This window comes from Apteryx rowi, unplaced genomic scaffold (assembly GCF_003343035.1).
Source record: "Apteryx rowi isolate R43461 unplaced genomic scaffold, aptRow1 scaffold_0, whole genome shotgun sequence".
Taxonomy (NCBI): domain Eukaryota; kingdom Metazoa; phylum Chordata; class Aves; order Apterygiformes; family Apterygidae; genus Apteryx; species Apteryx rowi.
The window spans coordinates 72,369-95,377 of NW_020447195.1; the positions used below are offsets into that span (position 1 = coordinate 72,369).

The 23,009-nt window shown below is 39.9% G+C and overlaps 1 protein-coding gene across 2 annotated transcripts in view; it reads left to right on the plus strand.

Moving 5' to 3' along the window:
• The window catches only part of NDRG3 (NDRG family member 3), a 68,649-nt gene that overhangs the window by 686 nt on the left and 44,954 nt on the right, over positions 1-23,009 (plus strand). The gene's annotated exons all lie outside the window — the stretch shown is intronic.

Genomic DNA, 23,009 nt, shown 5'->3' on the forward strand with positions numbered 1-23,009 from the left:
AAAAAAAAAAAAAAAAAAAAGCCCGCATATATGTGTGTTTATATACATATGCGTCTTCAAAACTCACATCTCTTTTCTTGTAGAGATGTTTTTTCATTTAAGCAGTGGACTGGAATGCTTTCTGCTTACTGTGATCAATAGCTTTGCTTTCTGAGTATTCAAATCTTAAAATTCTCAGTTGTAATTATTTATTTTGGACAATGAAAACAGTATTTTTTTTCTTTAATTCTGTATGGTCTTGTAAGTAGATGAATGGCGAAAGCAATAGGTTGTAAAAATCCGCTGTTGATCTGCAGTATCTCTTATGTTAATGTCTGTTTATTAATGCAAGTCACAGGGAGTAATTCAAAATATTGCGAAGTCAGGTGCTTCCATTACCATAAAAATCATAATTATAAAGACCCATGCAGAAGATCCCAGTGTTATAAGACAAACATTATGTGTAGTACAGTGCTGTCTCTGGCTTCTCAGGAGGTGTTGGAAGTACTGTCAGCTGGCCTTGTGCAATGCGTTGGGATGCTGCAACTGCCAAGTAAGAGACTTGTGGGGTTTTCTTTTTTTTCCTCCTCTCAAGTTTGTGGAGTCTGGTACTGGTGTGCAGTCATGTCATGATAAAGTGCAAGCACTGCTGATGAATCCCAGTTGAAGTTTGTAGAATAGGGCTTGCTGATCACACGCATGGTTGCCCTGGGGAATAGGAGAGGTTTGGTAGGTGTTTAGGGGTTTGCATCTGGGGAACCCGCAAGAGTTTTTGTGGCTAAATTCTGAGATGGTGAGAAGATGGGGGTTAGGTATGGAGAAGAATCCACTTCAGCTTCCTGTGTCAGACACGCTCGCAACAGCCTCTTCTATTCAGATAGGACTTGGGAGCTCATTACTTCAGAATCTGCCTGTCCTTTTCCATAGAAACAGGTGGGTAATGGCCTTCCAAACCTTGGAGCCTGTGAAACTGTGTTTAGCCTTAGCATAGATGTCCATAGTGGGAGGCCAGTTAGGTAATATAAAGTATAAGAGCCGAGTTTACAATCAGCTTGGAGCTTTTGTGTCACAACAGGGGAGCAGAACTGACCAAATGTCTCTCTGTCACTGAAACTGGAATTTCAGTAATAAATGTTGAGGATAGGCTCCTGAATAAACTAGGCAATCGCTGGGCATCTGGATTACTGGTCATTGTACAGCACTGGGATTGTGGAGGAGGCTCAGGACTGACAATGAAGTTTCCAGTTTCAGTTAATTATTTGGGACTTTAAAACTTAGCTTGTGTGACACAATGAGCGTTGAAACTGGCTGTCTAGAGGGCAGAAACTTTGTGTGGGCTACACTTGGCTTATCTTTGCAAATATAGAAGCTGGAAACCTCATAAAATGAAAACTAAACTACTGCTGAAACCAGCATTATTGTAAATCCTAATTGTATTCCTGGTTACTCATTTTGTATGTAAGGTTTAAAGGCTAATTGAAACTAGCAAACCTGGTTGATTCATGTTTTCCTAATCTCAAGTCGCCTTTAGAAATGCTCCAGTGCTTCTGTTTGCAGCTTATAGTTCACATTGGTCATACAAGAATCTTTAATGTTTTTGAATGGAAAACATAACTGTGGTAATGCGTTTAAATTTCAGAAGATTTGTTGCATAAAGTGTATATTTTGGTCTCTTAGAGAAGTACTATAAAATTTTGTGGAAGATGCTACTAAGACAGTTTCTGGTCTTAAACATTCCTCTGTTGCGTGCTCAATATAAATGTTATAGCTAATTTCTAGTATACAAGTATGGTATTTTCAATAAGAAACTGAAAATCATTATAGTCAGAATATAGTCTAAGCACAAAAGTAAACAAGATAATTAGGATAAAGCAAATCAGCTTTTAAAATTTTCTCATGTTTGGTTTTAACATATGACAGAATATGGATTTTTATTATTTAACTGTCATTTTCTCAAATAATAGCTCCCCTTGACTGCCACCACTATCATTTACTGAAAAAAGTAAAGCCAAACACTTCGTTCTATTTCTGTAGCTTTAGTCAGTGCTGACACCACAACCTTCCATGATCGGGATTTGTCTTGTACTCAAAATCTGTCAGCTTTATCTTGGGTGTAAGTACATATACCTTCATTGCTTATGACTGTTAAGCCTAGTGTTGCACAGTTGCGTAGTATCAGTTTATGTCTGTAATTATTACAGCCACATTTAATCAGTGATAGTTAAAGAGAATGGAGAGGCCTTTTTTTTGCTTCCATTCCTCTGTGTGATATTGAAGGAAAGTTATCCGATATGTGTTTTAATTCATCTTGATGGTCTCATTTTTTCATATTAATGTAGTTTGGAAGTAATAATAAAATTCTATTTTGCTTCCCCCGGGAAGGCTCAGTGTTTTGGCCAGATCAGGTCGGTTATTAAGCAAAGTAGTTGTCGTTTGGTCCTGATGTGGGAGCGACTGGGCGAGATTGTGCCCTTTGCTGTGCAAATCAGAGTTGGTGATTGATTTTAATAATCTCACTTGGCCTTCAGTCCTCTTGCAAATTCTGAATTGTAAATGGGACTTGCTGGATTTGTAATAATATATTCTTGTTGATCATTCCCTTTATTCTGTTTCTATCCCTTTGGCTTCTAGGACTGATGTAGCACCATTTAATGTAGAAGTCAAATTGATGCTGTGAGAAGCATGGAAAGGAATAACATTTTTTAATTTGGCTATTGTCCTTGCCAGACTTGGATACATTTCTGTGCTTACAAGGGATTTTTGTTCATTGGAGAGGTGTTTCTTGTTTTATGTAATACAATTACTGTGGAGGTTATAGATACAATGTTTGATTTTTAAAGTAACCATTACTGTTCAGTTGCATGTTAACCAGACCGATGATTCTATTCATAATTGTCTGATGGCTTAAAAATATGGTATTAGCCCATTTTTTTGCAAGAGCTGAAATTGTGGCTTTTCTCTGTGTGTTTGAACAGAGGGCATAGACAATCTGCTTCTTCCTTTTCATCTATACTTTGGTGGTGAGGCTGTGTGTTACACCTTAAGCTGCTCCAATGACTGGTTGGCATGAAAAAGGGCTGGCTGTATTCTTGCCTGCTCTTGTACCACCTTCAGCGTTTATTGGATGTTGTACTGAACCAGTTTGGTTTGCTAAATCTGCAGAGTACTAACACAGTGCCCCCTCCACCTCCCCAATTTCTGGCAGGTTAGGAATTTGAATGAGTTCAGGGAAGGGCTGATGAGTACCAGAGATGTAGTTCATTTCTGCAGTGTAAGAACAGTCATAATGGATCAGACCAGAGATCCATCTAGTCTAGTAATCTCTCTGACAGTGATCTAAAATTCATACCTACAGAAGAGCAGGGCTAATGTGTGTATGTGTATGTATATATATACACACATATATATATGTGTGTGTTTATGTATATACATATGTATATCAGACCTTTGTCTGATACCCCTCTTACTTGCTATTAAGAGGTAGACATTGTTTCCATTTTAGTTAACATTTGATGTATTTTTCTTCTGTGAACTTGCCCATGTCTCCACCGAAGTCCGTTTAAATGTATAGTACTGACAGCATCCCAGGAGAGGACTTCCAAAGCATAAAATAATGTTCTGGGAACTAATTACTATTAATTGTTATGAGCTTGACAGCTGCTAGCTTTATTTCATGTATTTTAGCTTTTGTATTGGTGGAAACAGTGAGCAACTGATCCCTGTTTATCTTCTCCATGCAGTTGATGATTTTATAGACTTCTGTCATACGTCACTGTAGTCATCTCTGTTTCCAGGCAGAAGAATCCTAGCCCAATCAATCATTCCTTGCTGTAAGACTTTTCAAACCTTGTTATCTTTTTAAAAAATATTTTCCACTTCTGTTATATCCTCTTGAAATGGAGGAAAGCTACACTCAGGATTTAAGATGCAGACAACCTATAGCTTTATATGGCAGCTTAATTCCATTCCTTTCCTAATCATTTCTTAACATCAGATTTATTTTTTGATTGTTGTTGGCCTTGAGCTGATGCTTTTATCAAACTGTCTGTCATGACTCCAGCAAGACTTTCAGAATGCTAATGATCAGCTTGGAGCATCTCACTTTATGTGAAGCTAGGATTGTTTTTTTCCTGTGTGCTACTTTTTGCAGATATTTATCCACACTGAATTTCATCTCTTATTTTATCTCCTGTTTATTCAGTCTCATAGGTTTTTTTTCTACAGTTCTTGCACAAGCCCTTATCTTTACTATTCTGAACAGCTTATCTCCTCAGCAGATTTTGGCACTTCACTCGTGGCCCTCTTTTCCCAGGTTGTTTGTGAATATAGTGTACAACACAGAGCTCAGCAAAAAGCTCCTGGCAGTCTCCATTCCCTGTGAAAACTGACCATTTATCCCTACCCCGTCTTCTGTTTTCCAGCTAGTTATTAGCCCAGGTGAGAGCTTTCCCATTTATCCTTTAGCTGCATAACTGTCAAAGTTCAGTAACTGAGTGTTGTGTTACAGTTTCATAATAATTGCTATGAGCAGGCGTTAGGTGTGCACTCCTGCGGACGGAGAGGTTCTGCCCATCCTCCCAGCCCTTCCTGGTACTCCCCACCTGCACTCCTGCTGCCGTGCAAGTAATTGAGTCCAGGAGAAGATCTGGCTGCAAATGAACCCAACAAATAAATTAATTAGTTTTCAGCCGAATTAATATTGCTGTATAGCTAGTACACAAGTTTGTGGATTTAATTAGAATTAATTTAGGTAGGTGAGTGCAAACTTTCTTTGGTTACTGCTGCTGACTAAACCTAGAGGCTCAAATGAAGTAGTCTAAACTGAAGGCATGATAAGTGTCCATGCACAGATCTGCAGTCTTTATATTACATTAGCATGAATTTGTTGCTGTAGTTAGATCAGTATGACTCGGTGCGTGAATCAGACCTAGGTACTAATTTAATTGATATTTATGAATGCTTCTTAGACTTTTTCATTATGCTGAGGCAGAAGAGAATCTGTGTGTGTTGATACCTGGAGTTTCTTAAGACAGTGAACAACTTTTTTTTTTGTGCATTTATGTAAATTACTAGGGAACTGATGTTACTTTGTATCCTGCCTATAGACTTTGTCCTAGTTCATTAGGAACGATTGCATCATAAATACTTCAAAAATATGTAACTGGAAATTCACAAATATTGCCACTGATGCACTTGCAGTGTTTTGTAAACTACAGAATTATTCTGGTTCGGTGTACGTTTTGGTTCACATTGTTATCCTAAACACAAACAATGTAGTTCTTCAGTGAAATTACTGATCACTAAATAGGCTTTTCAAGTATGTTCTTGAACACTAATATACAGGTTCAGCAGTTCTGTTGTGATAAACTATATAATAACAGCATTCTGCTGAGGTGTTCCTGGTCTGTCTTTCTGTATGAAGAACTAAAATTAGACGTTTATGTTGTTAAGAGTTTCTTTTGACTATGGTAGATTTGAAATGTATTGTTTAGCCAATAAGGTTTGTTTTTTTCAGTTTATGTGTTTGTAGGTGTAGTTACCTTCAAATAGATGTTAAAAAGAAAAAAAGACCTGCATAAATATACCAAGTCATATGTATATTTTCTACCATAAGAGATTCTGTAGGATTTTTTTTGATTTGTGATTTTTTTCCAGTGCAAGCTACAAGTAACTTTTCAGGTGAACTGAGGTTGCATATGATTGTGCTTTATTTATTTATTTATTTTTAGAAGTCTGCCTGTGCTGTCAGTTCAGGTGCTGCATGGTCTGTCTCGCAAGTGGCTGGAGAATTAATTTAACAGTGTTGGGAGTGCCATGCAAGCATATATTCATTACTTGAAAAAAAGGCCTTTTTATCTGTTCTGTGCTATTCTACCTTTGTTGTTTTACTAATTTTTTTCAGTTTGACATTGTTTTGGTCAGAGCAGGAGTCTTTGTTACAAATTCAACTCCTTTGTTCCTTCAGCTAAGATAAGAAGTTTACCAAATATATTTGTTCTGGTCCTCAGGAAAACCAGGGAAGATTTTTTTTTCCTCATTTTACAGTACAGTTGAACTTAATCCATGGGCTGACAGAGAGAGCAGCTTGGGATGTGGTGGAAGTCTACACATGCAATAGCAGAGCCATGCTGTAAAATGATACTTATAAGATAAATAGATAATTGGAAACATGAATTATAAATAATGATAAAGCAATAAGGAGCTCTTATGCCCAATTACAAAACATTTTTGGTAACTTCTAGGACTAAACGTGAGACCCAGCTGGCATTCCAACTAATTCATATTTTGCTAGTAAATAAAGAAATTTGCCAGATCGCATCTGATAGATAATGACCTTGCAGATCTGTACAGGAGAATGTCGGTGTGAGCATGTCAGTGCTGCTGTGAGATCTTAGCACATTAAGAATCAGGAAAATACCTTGGAATTTTTGAACTGAACTGCAGGGTTACCAGGACTTGCTGATTTCTGGTTTGCATCAAGTAGAATACTTTAAATTATTTTAAGGGTTTTCCACAGTATGTTATCTTTAGAAGCAAATGCTATAGCTGCTGTAAAGGTGTTGGAATGAATGAAAGAAGGGGGTTGTTTAGAAGATACTGTCCGTCAGGATGTTTCCTTTATGAGACATTGCACATGCCTGTATCAGTCTGTGAATGCCATGTGGTAATATTATCTCCATGGTTACAATCGCCGTGTTGTTATTTTGTAGTATTTGACTTGTATACCTTTCATATTAGTGTGCCTTATAATTGAATGGTTAAGGCTGAGAAATCAGCATAGAATGGTTGATGTCACTGCACTCCCTCAGGCAGTCTGTCTGCGTCCCAGAAGATTTCCACCCCAAACTCACAAGAAAGTCAGAGACCGTTGTTGACATGATTACCTTGTGGGGTATCCTCATTCTTCTGAATTTTTGCAGGGGCAGGCTAGAGAGTGTAGGTGGTGAAGGTGCAGGGATAAGAAACACCATTTCCAGATGAAAAATTCTTCCCTTCTGAAATAAATCTTCCATTCACCAAAGGATAGTTTTGTTTTTTTTTTTTTTAAATGACCTGACTGGGTGTGAAAACATATGCGCACTCTGTCTGCCTGTGTCTGTCTCTCTCAATATGGTCAGACTGAGACAGTGATGGACACTTCTTGGTCCCATTCTTGCCAAATGCTTTTTGCTGTTTTGCTTTTTGCTTTTGTTTCCTGCTCATGCATGTTGAATATGGATGGATATGTTCTGTGTGATGTGTACTCCTTTGCTGTCTTCATAATGAATTCTTTGCAGCTGCATAGGGAACATCAGCAACGATTCCCAAATTTTAGGTAGTGTGGCAGTTGCTGTAACAGAGGATCCTTGTGACTTCATAACATTTCCTGTATCCATGTATTTCAGCAGTCTTTCAAAATCTGGGAAGCAACAGCTTCAGTGCCAGAGTTGCCTAATCATGTGTATACTACAAAAGCTTCACTAATATAATGAGACCATCAAGCCCTTCTGATAGAGATGCAGTTTACACTGTGAGAAAGGACTTTTATTGGTATGCCATGCAGTAATTGCCTAAATGAAGTGTTTTCAAGGGTAATTTGGTACCAGTGTAATTATATGTATGCTGCTGCTCTCACCAGCATAAAAAGGTTTTTAAAACAATTTGCAAAGCTCACCACTTGGTTACTCAGGGGGACTTGTAGGGGGAGGTCTTGTGCCTGTTCCCCACGAATACATTCCACTTCTGGTGGTGTTTTTAACCATTAGTCAGAAAATGATTTCTTTTTTTTCCCCAGCTTTTCTTGGTAATGCAGCAACCCCTAAGACTTTTAAAAGCTTATGATCCTACTTTTTTGTGGATTGTGATAGCCTACGGGGAGCAGAATTTCTGGGGGATCCTTCAACCCTAATAGTAAGGAATTGGATGAATAATGCCGGATATCTACGTGTAACTCCCCGAGGCAGAGCAGCGTGTTCCTTTGGAGGGGACATGGAGCGCTTTGCTGGCCTCACAGCAGAGCTGCAAGCAGCCTGCTCTGCTCCTGCTGCAGGCAGCGCGGTTCCTGCTGCGGCTCCAGCAGAAGCAGCAGGCCCAGGGCCACTGCAGGGCTGAGGCCTGAACCCTTCATCTTGTGTATCCTGAGAAGCAGCTGTTATGGTCTGAAAAAAAATTCTTCCCCCGCCGCCCCCCCCCCTTGTTTTTAAAAAATAATTTTTTATTTTGGTGGCAAAACAAACAAAGCCTTGAAATGCTGGCTTTTAAAATTGCATTGCACAGTATTTCTCTGAGAGATGAGGGAGGAATTAATTCATTGAGCGTTAGAATCGTCATCAGTGGTCCTGATCCTGGGGAGAGGGATAGTGGAAGTTTTCCTTTGGCCTTTCACAAGCTAAGGTTTTTTGGTTTTGTTTTGTTTTTTTTTTTAGTTTAATAGCTTCATAATTCTCTGTTAAAGACAGCAGTTTCTTAACAATGAAAGCAATAAATAAGTTAGCCACAAAAGCTTACACTATCTTAAAAAAAAAGATAAGAAATGAATATGCTTAGACATATGGTATAGTACCTTTGAAGAAATTCATAGTAAAATAGGGATGTGAATTTAAGACCTATTTTATGTAAAGGCAGGAGAAATATTGTCAATACTTCATTTTCATAAAATGAAGGATCATTTAGGATCATAAGGATCATTTAGGCAGAAGTATTATTCAGCCTTTATGCAGCTCTCCAGAACGTGAATCTCTGATTACACCTTCTATGATTGTTTGGTAGGTAGTAGATGTTATGGGAAAAAATGTTGGAAAAAAATTAAAATGGCTTGAAATATATGCAGCAGAAAGCCTAATTTATGGCCTAAGCATTAATTGTCTGCACTGAGAAGTGTTGTAGCGTGGGTATCTTGCTTTTTCTGTAGTTTGATTTCTTTGATGTGGTGCGTTAACATTGTCTCAGATCTCTAGCCTTCAGATGCCACTCTGGTCTGTGGAATGATTGTAAACATGGCACTTACGCTCTTATTTTTATCATGTCTCCACATTAAAATGAACAGCATATGTAGAAGCCATCATCAGTCATCTTGCTGGCCTAAAAATGATTTAAGGGAACAGTGTCTTAATATTGTCAAAGCTTTCAGTAAGAAAGGACTCATAGAGATCAAATTACAGTCTTGAAACATTTCCTTTTAGTGACGTCTGAAATATTTTTATCCTATTATATACATCAATAGACTCATTTTTGTTTGCATTTTTCTTAAAAAGAACCCAAAGTCTTCCCAGCACTGGTGATTCCAAACTACTTTTTGTAAACTGGGTCCTTAGATTTCAAGACTGACACTCTGCTGTAAAGCAAGGGAGTTGTCCCTCAGTCTTGGCCTCTGCTTCCTTGCAGCACAGTTCAAGCATCTGCATGAATAAAACATATGGGAAGAAATAGGGTTGTGTGGTGGTGGTGGGGCTGTCTGGGACAGGGAAGAGTTGTTTTGTTGGCTTTTTTGTGTGTGAAGGAGAGAAGAGGTGCCGTGTTGTCTTAGTTGATGGATCTGGAGCTCTGGTATGTCTCTGAATTCCTGTGACAGCGTTGCAGCAGGAAAGGGAAAATGTCCTCTTACTCGGGCAATCTGCAAATAGTCAAAGCAAGCAGTGATTCCTGTGCAGCCGGTAGAAAGCTCAGTCCTTTTTTACAGGTGTATTTGTATATTCATTTGTAAGGGGTAAACTATTCAGTCTCAGAAAAGCGACAGCTTCTGCTTCTTCAGCTTGGCACCTGCACTAATGCAGTTTAGTGGTTGCCATCACTGCAGGCCTAGTAAGGAGGCTGGTCAGGCAGAGCAGTTAGGCTTTTCCAGCAACAAGTTTTATTACTGGTGATTAGGTAATAAAAAAGCAGAGAACAGCTTGCCGTGTATCTGCAGGACAGCGGTGAGGAGGGAGGTGATCTCTGTTTCACTCCAGACAGAGTCATTAGCAGATGAGTCCTTGTTTTAACCTTCAGTCTTATGGCAAGGACTACTCCAGAGAGTCATTTAGCAGTCCTTTTTCCCTGTTTCTCCCTTGATTAGAGCTTCATTTGAGGGGAAAACAAAACCTGACTTGTGAGGTAAGAAGTGAAATTACTACTGGGAAACAGATTTTTAAGAGGAGTTTCAAGAATGATTAGCTGCCTAGAAAATACGCGCTGAGTCCAAGCAGTTTAACATACCAAGGAGGTGGCTGAAAGGGGTACTGTCTCACTCAAGGTACCTGAATGGAGGAAGCTTCTGACAGAGGTCTATTTTGGGGGGGCTTTAGTAAAATCCAGTGGAAAGAAGGAGACTTCAATAATATTTAAACTATAACTGAGGTGAATATTTAACAGGAGCGGGTTTGCCAGTATATCAGTTTGCAATGAAAAGCACCAGTCTTTTCAATCTTCAACAAACAAGAAGTTATTCAGTGCTGACTTAAAAGATTCCAAGAAAAATGACACCTTTCAATCCCAGACTAAATGTTTTGATGAAGAAATTATATAGGAAAATTCTTTATCTTGTGCTAGGCAGAAGGATCAGCCTAAATAATGACACTGATCTCTTTTGACATTGATATCTGTTGAGTAATACTGAAATAAGAAGCATTACCTGAAGGGTCAGTCCAAGAAAACTAAGAATACAGCCTCAAAATAGATTAAGATGAATTACTCAAACTAAATCATATCAACATGTTCATTTTTAACAGAAATGAACACCTGAGTCTGTGATAATTCACACTCTGCCCTTATTTTTATTGAAGTTATTGAACAAGTATAGGACTTCTCAAATGCTGTAGCATATGAACACTTTTTTTGTTTGTTTGCAGTTACCAGGTATTGTTTCTGTTAATGCTTGCGCTCTCAGCCCATGCAGGGAAGAGATTTGGGAAGGTATTTAATGTCTGTAATATTTATATAGATGCTGGAAATGAAAAGCCAGTATTGGAGAAGTGCTGGTAGTTGAACAAGTTGCCACCAAAACTGTGGATGATAAATTTTTCAGCTGCCGCACCAAGGGTGATGGGAACCGTGAATTGAGTCTCTTACCTTCTGATACGGGACTGAAAGATTGGCCATGCACTGTAGGTACTGAGTCAGCTCGGATTTGAACATAGTTTGGAGTACTGCAGTTTAGAACCTATTATTCTTACTACCAAGATGTAGTGAGCTCTAAGTTGGTATACTTCATACACCAATGCAGAAGATGTACATAAAAAAGGCTAATAAAAAAAATAGAGATCAACTTGAGGGCAAGGGGGACGAGAATGAGTAAATAAATACTTGATTTCTTAGATTAGCATTTTTCATCAAAAACATTTTTAATAAAATTCCCAATTCTGGGAATTTGTCCAAAAATTTATTTTTAGAATATAGTCAAAAATTCTTGGAAGGGAAGCTTTTTTTGCAACTCCCTGTACTGAGGAAATGAGAATAGTGGGTGGAGTAGGGCATTAGTTAAAGGGTTGCCTGCCCATTTATAAAGGTGTATGGAAATAGTAAGACACATTTCTAAAGAGAAACTCTCAAGTATCTCCCTGAGGAAGCATGGAAAATGGTTCTATAGTGCAATAACATCTTAGACGTAGCCTACACTGGAGCTGATTTTCAGCATAATTATTCAGATTCTTTTGATGTGGAGTATAAGAGAGCTAAAAAAAGGCAAAAGGTGACGAGAAAGAGCAGAAGCATGGAATGAGGAGCGATTTGAGGAGACATTAAATAGTTTAGGACTCCTCACCTTGGAAAGGAGGCATGTGGAGGAGGAAGAAAATTAACAAAGTTTTATGAAAGCAAGGATGGCACTGGGAAGGTTAGTAAGGAATAATCAGCATTTCAGAGAACATGAGGGCTGCTGGGGCATCTAATAAAACTTTATCTGTAAATTGGACAGAGGGAAGATTTATTTTACACAGTGTTTCCACAGTGTTATCCATTGCCGCAGGATGATGTGGAGGTCAAAAGCACAGAGAAGTCAAAGTTAGAAAAACAAATGGAGGATAGGTGACAGAGGTGACAGTGTTTGTTGATGAAACTAAATTATTTATGATGGTAAAAGGAAGAGCGAGCTGTGAAGAAATGTTGAAAAATCTTACAGGGCCAAGTGCTAAAATAGCATTTTAAATTCAGTCTAGTGAAGTAATGCACATGGAGAATGGTCCCAGCTGTATGTATACAGTGATGAGCTCTGAACTGACTGTTCAGTCATAGATGAAATTTGGGGGTGATAGTAGGCAGTTCTATGAAAACATTATCTCAGTGGCTGGAAAATTAAATTGAAGGTTAGGCACTCATGGAAAAATAACAGTGACCAAAAGAGGAAGCATACTGCTATCTAAGTCCATAGTGCATCCACATTACAAATGCTGCATGAGTACTCGTCTCTTCCCTCTTWAAAAAAAAAAAAAAAAAAAAAAATCCAGTAAAACTGAGAGAGGTCCTGAAAAGGTTGACAAGAATGATCAAGGTATGAAACAGGTTCCATGTAAGGAATGATAAATAGTTGAGAACTCTTCTTTCTGGAAAAGATGTCTTTGAAGGGGATGTGATGGAAGTGCATAAAGTCTTAGCAGCAAGGAGTGAAAGTGAACCAACTTTTCACCATCTCTTCCAATACAAGGACTAAGATCAAATGAAAGTAGCAGGTGGCAGGCTCAAAACAAACAAAGTGAGATATTTATAATGCAGGAGCAGGACCTGCACCCTTCTCTTTGGCATTGAGGTTTTCATCTGTTGGAACAATTCCCTGGATTTAGGCTGATTTATTTTGCAGTTAACACTTCATCAGAACACTCTTCACAGTGCTTTTAAAGCTTAGCTCTAGCACTCTTTTCATAAGAGAAATCCTTTTGAATGTCAGAGTATGGATATGAAGCCTGGCAGGCTAAAACATCCCCTCTGATCAGTTTTCACTGGGCAAAATCAATGCAACTTCTAAACAAAGTGTTTTGGTGGAAGTATTCAGAGAAGTTGGCTACAGTCCATTCAGATAGTGATATATAGTTCAGCCTTCTGGGCATAAGTCAATATTTTGGGGTTGTTATTGGAGTCTTAAAACTTCTGTGGCAGCAAGAGCAAATATATCTTCATTGGCTGATGAAAGTGAGTTGGAATGATGGCATATACTTACAGTTCTCATAGTTAGTTCCATCTTAAACTACTACAGAAATAATACAATAGTAAAATACCAACCAGCAGCAGCAGCAGTGTTATTTTAGGGTTGGTCCATAGGAATTGGAAAATAAGAGACTGAAGGAGACTGTTTTGGATTCATGGAAGTTCTTCCTGAATGGCAGAAATAATATGTCCTTCATTCTGCTATTGCTGTGACTCATCTCTAAGACATCAGCCATTTTAACCAGGACATGGTCCAATGTTCAAGTGCTATTTATTTGACCTATGGTTTGTTGTGTTCATGTACTCACTGACAAAATTAATTTGTTGCCGGTTTAGACTGATTCAGAGCAGCTTGCTAAACATCTCTACACTTACTTGCAGAGAAAAATCTCACTTACTGTACACCCTTAAACTCGTAGACAGAATTACGGAATAGCTGGGGTTGGAAGGGACCTTTGGAGATCATCTGGTCCAACTGCACTGCTCAAGCTGGGGCACCTAGAGCAGGTTGTCCAGGACCATATCCAGTCAGGTTTTGAATATCTCCAAGGATGGAGACTCCACAACCTCACTGGGCAACCTGCTCCAGTATTTAACCACTCTCACAGTAAAGTGTTTTCTTGTGTTCAAGTGGAATTTTCTGTGTTCCAGTTTGTGCCCATTGCCTGTTGTCCCGTCACTGGGCACCACTGAGAAGAGTCTGGCTTTGTCTTCTTTGCATCCTCCCAACAGATATTTATATACATTGATAAGATCCTCCTGAGCCTTCCCTTCTCCACACTAAACTATCCCAGCTCTCTCAGCCTCTCTTTGTATGAGAGATGCTCCAGTCCCTTAATTATCTTTGCAGCCCTTCGCTGGACTTGTTCCAGTAAATTCTTGCCCCTCTTGTCCTGGGGAGCCAAGAACTGGGCACAGCACTCCAGATATGGCCTCACCAGTGCTGAGTAGAAGGGAAGGATCACCTCCTTCAGCCTGCTGGCAACGCTCTTCCTAATACAGCCAGGATGCTGTTGGCCACCTTTGCCATGAGGGTGCATTGCTGGCTAAAGGTTAGCTTGGTGTCCACCAGGACCTTTAGGCCCTTCCCTGCAAGGCTGTTCTCAAGCTGGTTGGCCACCAGCCTGTACTGATGCAGGTGGTTATTTCTTCCCAGGTGCAGGACTTTCAACTTCCCTTCGTTGAACTTCATGAGATTCCTCTCTGCCCATTTCTCCAGCCTGTTGAGGTCCCTCTGAAAAGCAGTGCAACTGTCTGGCATATTATCCGCTACTCCCAGTTTTGTATCATCTGTGAACTTGCTGAGTGTGCATTTGGTCCCATCATCCAGGGTATTAATGATGATGTTGAACAATACTGGCTCCAGTTTTGATCCCTGTGGGACACCATTAGTGACTGGTCACCAGCTGGACTTCATGCTGCTGATCACAACCCTCTGAGCCCAGCAGTTCAGCCAGTTTTCAGTCTACCTTACTGGCCACTTACCTAGCTTGCACTTCATCAGCTTGTCTATCAGGATATTATAGGAGACAGTGTCAAAAGCCTTACTAAAGTCAAGATAAACAACATCCACTGCTCTTCCCTCAGCCTTCCGCGATGATATGACTGGCCTGATAGATATTGGTTTGGTTAAATATGATTTCTCCTTTGTAAATCCGTGCTGACTACTCCCAATAATCTTCCTGTCTTTCACATGTCTGAAAGTAGTGTCTAGGATTACTTGCTCCATCACCTTCCCAGGGACTGAGGTGAGGCTGAGTGGCTTGTAGTTCCCTGGATCCTCCTTCTTGCCCTTTTTGAAGATAGGAGTGACATTTGCTTTCTTCCAGTCCTCAGGAACCCCTCCCAATTGCCATGACCTTTCAAAGATAATAAAGAGTGGCTTCGCAGTGACATCGGCCAGCTGCCTCAGCACTCACAGGTACATCTGGTCAGGGCTCATGGGCTCGTGTGTGTCAAGCTTGTTTAAGTGTTCCCTAACCTGATCCTCTTCTACCAAGGGTAAGTTTTCATTGTTCCAGACTTCGTCTCTGGGACTCAGAGACTACTCACCTGAATTGTACTTAGAGTTGTATTTCAGGTTAACATCTGTTCCTGAGCTGGGGAAGGACTCGTGGTCTCAAAAGCTTGTCTTTTTTCCCAGCTGAATATATAAAAGATACTATCTCAATCTACAAATCTTATCTCCTTTGAAATATTCAGTGGCTGAAAGAGTAGAGGTAAGGGTGGTGGGGTCTGTTGGTGTTTCCTATATAACCCCCTCATTGTAACTGCTTTAGCATTTGCTGGGCTGCAATGGGAGCTTGTGACTTCAGGGAATTCATTCCCTAAGAGAAGCTGATGTCTGCCTCACTTCCCATCAGGTACTGCTGTGCTTGAGACCCACTCACTCCTGAGATAACAAGGGAAGATTCTGTAGTAAGGAGGGTTATTATCATTTTACTTTTAAAGTATAACACATGATCCAGAGTAATTAGATTACTGGGGTTTAACAGATAACTAATTGTGTTATGCTCTGTGCGTGCTCTTAGACCTCTCTACCTGTCAGCCAAAACCCATTACCTTAAATTACTGTGAAGGAGGCTCAAAAGAGTCTACATTTTGGTTCTGTGAAGTTGGCTTAAACTAATATGTTATTCTTTACAATTGGGTTTGGCGTCTGTTATTACTGCAATTCATCTAACTAATGGTATCTTAATTACATCTGATGGTATGACAGTATCCTTCTTTAGAACACTTTAAATCTCTCTTGTGTCCACAAGGTTTCTTTAGAATTCATGGCCATAGCACTGCAATACTGGACACAGTATAGGTAAATATATTTAGTATTTCCCATAAAGATGAGGCAATGCAGCTTGGCAGGGAAGGAGAGGAAAGGTAATACTGAAGTGAAAAAAATAAGTCCGGAAGTAATGAGGCGTCTCATTTTACTTCTTGAGATAATTGAATCAGCAGTGTCTTCAAACTAAATTCTGTCTAAAGGTTAATATGGGAGAAGTGTGTATGTAATCTTACAGGAATTAAGTATTCAAACCAGGTAAATATTTGATAATTTCTCTCCAGGTAAGTGCAAGCAAGCTATCCTATCTTAGGGGAGGTATTATGAAAAACCTTTGTAGTGTCAGGACTGACATTCTAACGCTTGTCATTCTGCTAAGGGCTTTGCATTGAGAAAGTCCTTCTCTTGACAACACGCACTGACTTTATTATAAAGCTCTGGCTGCTCGGAGCTGTTGCTGTAGCTCATAGGAAGAGTGTTAGTTGTTGACCTAGCACTAGAGTCTTACTGAATATTGGGTTTGGATATTGTCATGTTGGGATGGAGGAGCGTTCTGTATTTAATAGGTAAAGACGTTCATAATGTCTGTGACTATTAGGGAAGGAGAGATGCCACAAACTAGTTTTCATGGATAAGGCTTCCTTATCCGCTTTTCTGCAGCACTGAGCCTGAGAATAACCTCTGTGTTCAGAAAGAGCACCACCATTTCTGTGCACTAAGGAAGAAGCTTCAACAGGACCTGAGAGAAATAACATTTCCCTAAAATTTACTTTGATATACTAGCAAAGAGGAAGTATCTCTAGGTGCTGTTCTTTTGTTCTTTTCTAGGCATCTGCTCTTGAATCATATCAGAAACTGGGTCTTGCACTACACAGACCCAGTGCAGTTCTTCATCTGTTCTTATTCTGGAAGCTATCGAATATTATTCAAAATGTGTGTGTGTGTTTGGGGATGGGGGATTCAATTTAATATTAAACCTGTTATTTTGATGTATTAACATCTGCCCTGAAAAATCTATCAGAAGAATAATTTCTGTTCCATCTAATGCCCTTATTGTGAAGTATCTGACTTGATTCCTTATCAATCATTAAACAGTTTTAGAAAGGGAATTTCTAAATAAGGCTAATGAATGGCAGTAACAGTCACTATTTTTGCATTTTCCTTTTTCTGTTTTTTGTTGTGTTTTGTTTTAACTTTGCTTCTGGATTGTGATATTTTCAGGTCAGAAATCTCACTGTACATCTATCTTCCACTAAATAAATGAGGGTTATAGAGAAGATGAACCCACTCTCTCCTTATAGGTTAGGAGTCACAAGTTGCAGCAAGGTAAATTCTCATTTTCACGAGTGGCCTGTAATACTGAAAGGTACATCCTTAGAGATTTTCAAAACTTGACTGGGCAAAGTCCTGAGCAACCTGATACAGCTTGAAATTAGGCCTGCTTGGAGGAGGAGGTTGCACCAGATGACCTCCAGAGGTCCCTTCCAGCCTAAATTATTCTGTGATTCCATGCAAATCCCAAAAATGAGAACTTTGCAATGTCGCTGTTCTGCCATCTTTGCTTGCAGAAGAATCTGTGAACGGACTTCTGAGAAACATCCTGTTCATGCCTTTTATTCTAGAAAGCAGTTTTAGGCTTTCATTTCATTAGCCTTAACCTTCACTGCCTCCTTGGTGCAGTGCGTCCTCCTGTTCTCTTGCTGATCTCTGGGGTTTGAAACTGGGAATCTGTTGTAAGCAACTCTTTGTACTGATGAGGGGGTTACATGTGAAACCCATCTGATGACTCAGCTTTGTTCAGAACCCAGGGCATTGAACAAAATCACTTATATTGATCTTCAGTTATTCTTGAAAAAAGGAAAAAATTTTAAGCATTTTAATATCTTCAGGGCTATGTTTACAGTAACTAGCTGTCCTAGGTGGACAGCTAGTCCTAGGACTAGGTGTCCTAGGTGATCCATGGTATCACATATTTTCAGTCTAAATTTCATCATGTTTCTTAGTGGGATTTTTTTTGTGGTCTTATCAGGTACCATAATATTTAAAAGAATTTCTGTCTTGAGGAAGGTTTTTAAGTAATGTATCATGCGCTAATGTGATACATAATGGGAAACCCTCTTTGAAGGGCCGTTGCTTGTGAATGTTTTTGCTATATCTGTCCTCTCTGTTGACAAGTTTTGTTTCCCAGGTATAGAGACTGAATTTCACTTAATAGGAATCAATTAACTTACAATAGTGTTTCTTAATGGAGACTAAACTCTTGAGTTGGTATACAACACGGACTTTGACTTGGAGATTTGGCAGGGAGAAGATATCTGATACTGAGATAGTTACAGCAGCAAGAACAGACTCAATCTAGGTCTGTAAAAACTGTTCTTTTCTTGGTACAAGTCGTTTACCCTGTCCAGCTCAGTCACTAGATAGCTTCAGCTTCAAACTTTGACCACAACAAATTTTAATGTATTCTTAGTAAGTGCTTTTATACTTCAACTGCTTGAAATCCCTAAGCAGCAATATCAACTGAAGAGGGACCCAGAGATGGGACATGTATGGTAAGTGTTCACACAAGTGCATAAAGCCAGTGAAATATAGGAGCTTTTCTGTCAAGTGCATGTTGCTGAAGAGATTCCCTACTGCCGAGCAACATTGTAGATGGGGCCTGGAGACAAGGGCGCAACAAAACTGCCAACACACAGATCGGTGGAGGGAGGAGTGAGAAAAGAGAGGAGAAGAAGGATAGAGAAAGAAGGGAAGTAGGAATTCTTTTCTACCTGGAAATGACTTTGAGGGATGAGATTTCACCAGGGCAGGAAGCACCTGCAGAGCACTTTATGGGAGAATACACCTGTTGGACATTTGGCAGGTCTCAGGCACTAGTTTTCATGATGAATTGATGCCTGTTGGCAGTATCCCCAAGAAAGACTTTCGAAGAGGGATCTAAACTTGCAAGCATCCAGAGCCAAGAACAGCAACCCAAATCTGCAGAGGATCAGCTGAGTTTGGGTGCATGTGGCACCCTGTAATTAGGTCAGAGATTCTTCCTTAGAAGAGAAACTTCAAATTTCAGAAGGCATATTTGGCACATAGTGCCATCCTCCTGTTATCTCCAGCTACCTTCAGAAAGGCTGTAAGACCTTCCTAATTTGACTGAAAATAGCACTTTCTCTCAGAAAATATTTTAGGTATCTTCTTACTTACTTTATAAGTAGTTTTATAATTGACTTCAAGCAGAAGTTGTTCTTATGAGTAGCGATCTGAATTCAGTTACCGTTGGCTAGGAATCAAAGCCCTAAGGCTATGCTGAAATTGTTACATACTGCTTCATGGACTTGTCAAGGGTGACAAATTATTTGAGCAGCCAAGAGTGGCGACTGTCAGCAGAGCTCAGGCTTGACATTGGTAGGAGCTCTTTTCTTTCTTTGAGTAAAACGCACCTTCTACCCGCTGCAAGCTTGGTGCATATGCCAGGCAGCCATGCCGATCGAGGACCTGTGAATTAGGCTTTCAGCCTGTTCTGCTGCTGAAAGCTCATGAGCAACCAATGCCATTCATGACTGAAACAGTTAATGCATTTTGCAGGAAACTTTTTTTTGTCTCTTTGTTCGAGTTTCTGATAGTCTGACTAACACTGAGGAAACCCACAAGAAATACACTATTTCTAGACAGCTGCCACCCGGTGTGAAGCCTCCCATTTTGATCAAGCTTAAAGAATTTAGCTGGGGTTAGGCATACCTAACCATATCCCAGAGCTAGTACAGTGTGAATCTATTTTTGGGCACAGGTTTTAAATTATTTATGTCATTGATGGGTGGCTTTTACTGGCCCTGGAGAGGGCAGGCATCCACTTTTGGGGTCTTGGTAGAGCTGGCTGTGAAATGCATCTCTTACCTCTGCATATTGCCACTTGGTGATTTAATCTGATGATAGAGTCTCAGCTGTCAGAAAACTGCGCTCTTTCTGTGTATAATCAGACCAGTAACATGGCGGGGGCTTAGTGCTCAGACGACCTTATTTCACAGTTGAAGAATAACTGACTGAATCCAGACCCAGTCAAAACAGGCTTGATACTAGTGGGCAAATAATTCTGTAGAGTTTACAGCCATGATAAAGTTTCCCTAAGGTGAAGGGACAGGCCCACATGCTTGCAGTTCATACTAGTGGCAGAGTTACCGAGTAGCTTCTAGGAGTAGCATGATGCTGTTCCTGATTAGCTGGGAAACTTTGGTTTTATTGCTGGAGGGACATGGTCTTGCATTTGTGTGCAGCTGTTACCAATTGTCTCCTATAGCTGAGAAATACAGCTATGGGTACCAAGTTGCTGATCTCCTTGAAATTCCAAGTAGTGCAGTGTGGATGGGTTTGTTTTTCTTTTGCAGGAAAGTAAGAATATTTAAGAACAAACAAAAGAAAAACCCCACTGTCACTATTGTGCAGTCTTGCTCACTTGAAAATGCTTCTGATTGTCTGATGTGCTAAAAGTGTCATCATTCTTTGTCAGGGCTACAACTTTCTAAGCTGCCTAGATTAAACTGTTGCGATGCTTGTTTTGAGAGACATAGAAAGGTGGTGACACCTGGAAATGCTCTTCCTGTGTTTTTCAGTGGTGCATGGTGTTAAGCATTTCCCTAGCTGCCAGTAACAAAGGTTGATTCTTAAGCTTTACTTGCTTTTAGTTTTTTTTCTTTCTTTCTTTCTTTCCTTTTTTTTAATGTCCCATCTGAGTCCTGTAACTTATTTCTCAAAGCAGGCAATATATGAAGAGTTTGCATATATTGTCCTTTTTCTTTCTTTCCTTTTTTTTTTTTTTTTTTTTAACCTGAACTAGAGGAACTATACATCTTTTTTTGTGGCTGCCCTTTTATTGTCTAGAATAAGTGCTGTTCTTAGGTTCCTTCTGATCTTCAGCTCTGTTGTGTGATATGACTCAGGGTCCCATAGGGTGACCTGCATGCAATGTGGGGCTTACATAGTTTATTCCTGTATCATACAGATCTCATTACATCTCATACATTCAGGTTTCGCAGTGTGGTGCATAGTGCAAGATCTGTAATATGCTGGGGGACATTCATATAATATATTGGATAAAGTGATAAAGGAGAGGTTGGAGAGCTGTACAGAAGCCAAAGAACGTGCCACCTAGGAGGCCCCCTCACTCAGAGGAGCTCTGCTCTGTGCCACACTGTGGCTGCGCCTCAGTGCTGCTGCTGTGCGTCCTGAAGTGTCAACATGTTTGGCACAATCAGGAAGAAGTATTTAGGAGTTCGATAAATTGTTTTCCTAAAACTCCTTGTTCCAGTATAACTGTTTTATTCTCAGAAAGAGCACCCTGAAAATGACCTATGTCTACACCCTTATTTGCATGAAATAGATGTTTTTAATTCATTCATTTTTGTTAAATCTGCAGAAGAAATTGTGCAAACAAACCCTTACTGCAACATAGAATTGTGGCTGTGTGCATGTAGGCTAATTCAAAACAGGATCTCAAGGTAACCAGCAGCAGCTTTCTCCTTCCTGCTCTAGATCCATCTCTCATCTCAGTGCAAGTCCCAATGCAGTTCCTCTGCTCTATGGGGTCAGGGGACTCTTCACCCAACCATTTTCTGTTGATCCTTGCCATGGTCCAGTCACAGTCCTTTGCTGTTAATTGGGTCCTACAATGATTGGACGAGGGATATTGGAGGATCTCTCCCTGTCTCTTCCCTTTAGTATCTTTTTATGGACTTGTTGCCCCGAATATATCAAATTGCTTTTTGACTCTCCTCAAATTACATACCTCCAAAGCCTTGAATGGCTTGAGCTGTATTAATAGTTCTCTTGAATAGTGGATCATATCCTCCTTCCTTTCCCCTTGCACCCACAATTTACTTGAGCTGGCTCCATTGCTCATTTGACTACAGGGTAAGCTGATTCAACTCACTAAAACAGCAGAAAGCAAATCTGTGCATTGAAGAAAAAAAAAAACAAAAAACCCCTCCCCAGGTTTTACAAATCGAAGAGGAACAAGAATGTGTTTTTAAATAAAACCCTTCAATGAGTTTCAACTTTCAAGCATTCTTACAGGCACTGAACTACTTGATGATTATGTGGTCGCTCTATCTCTTGTGCTCTGTCTGCATCAAAGACCATGCCAGGCACGGGATCTCCCTGGCAGCTTCAGAGTAGACTGATGCAGAGAATTCACTTAGCCTCTACTATGGCTTTCTCATTCCCCAGTTCCCCTTTTACATCTTGGTCATCACGTGCTCTCACCTATTCTGTAGCTGGCTTCCTGCTTTTCACATGTTTAAGTAACTTTTTCCTGTCAGTTTGGGCATCCTTTGCCAAGACACTCGTAAAATTCTTTCTTTCTTTTAGCCACCTTAATTTCCCGTTTGCACTTGTTTTGCCATGATTTATGGGAGTTCCTGTTTTCCTCATGTGGATAAATTGTCCACTTTTTTTAAACTCCAACCTTTCCCACAGTAGCCTCCTTACCTTCCCTATTGAGCCATGCAGGGTTTTGATAAGGTGGCTCTGTCTTTATGCTTGAATAGTGGCACACTGTTTACCTGGGATTCCTATGCAGAATTTTTTTTAAGTCTCCAGGCTCCTTGTAGGATTCCTGTCTTTTGTTGCTTTTTCTAGCTTTTTGGTTTTGTTTTGTTTTGACAAATTGCTCCATTGTTATGTTGTTCCTTTTCTTGAAATTGAGTGTGTGCACGCTGGATTTGCTGGCTTTCTCTCACACTACAGCATTAAGCCTAATTGTGTTGTGTTTTTTTGTTGAAAAACAAATCTTCTCCTACTACCTTTCAAACTTTTATTGCCGTGTAACATATTCTAAAGGATAATGCTTCCCATAAGAGTAACTGTAATGGGCTCTGCTGTGGTTTGCTTCTGAGAAACAGATCTCTGAGTCCTTGTGTATTCAGTGTTATCTGAAGAAAAGGCCAGAGTCTAGCCCTTTCAGGTATGTCCCAGTAGAAGTCTGTGGGGTTAACTTCTCAGTACATGGGCAAACATACCTGGCAGGGTGCTCATACCCACAGGCACACTGAGCTGTCTGGATTTAGCACTGAACGTCTTAGTGGTTCGCATTTTCCATCCTATTTCTGCATTGTATGCATGCAAGCATTTACAAATTGCTCCCTTAACTCATGAGCAAGGATGTTCACCACAG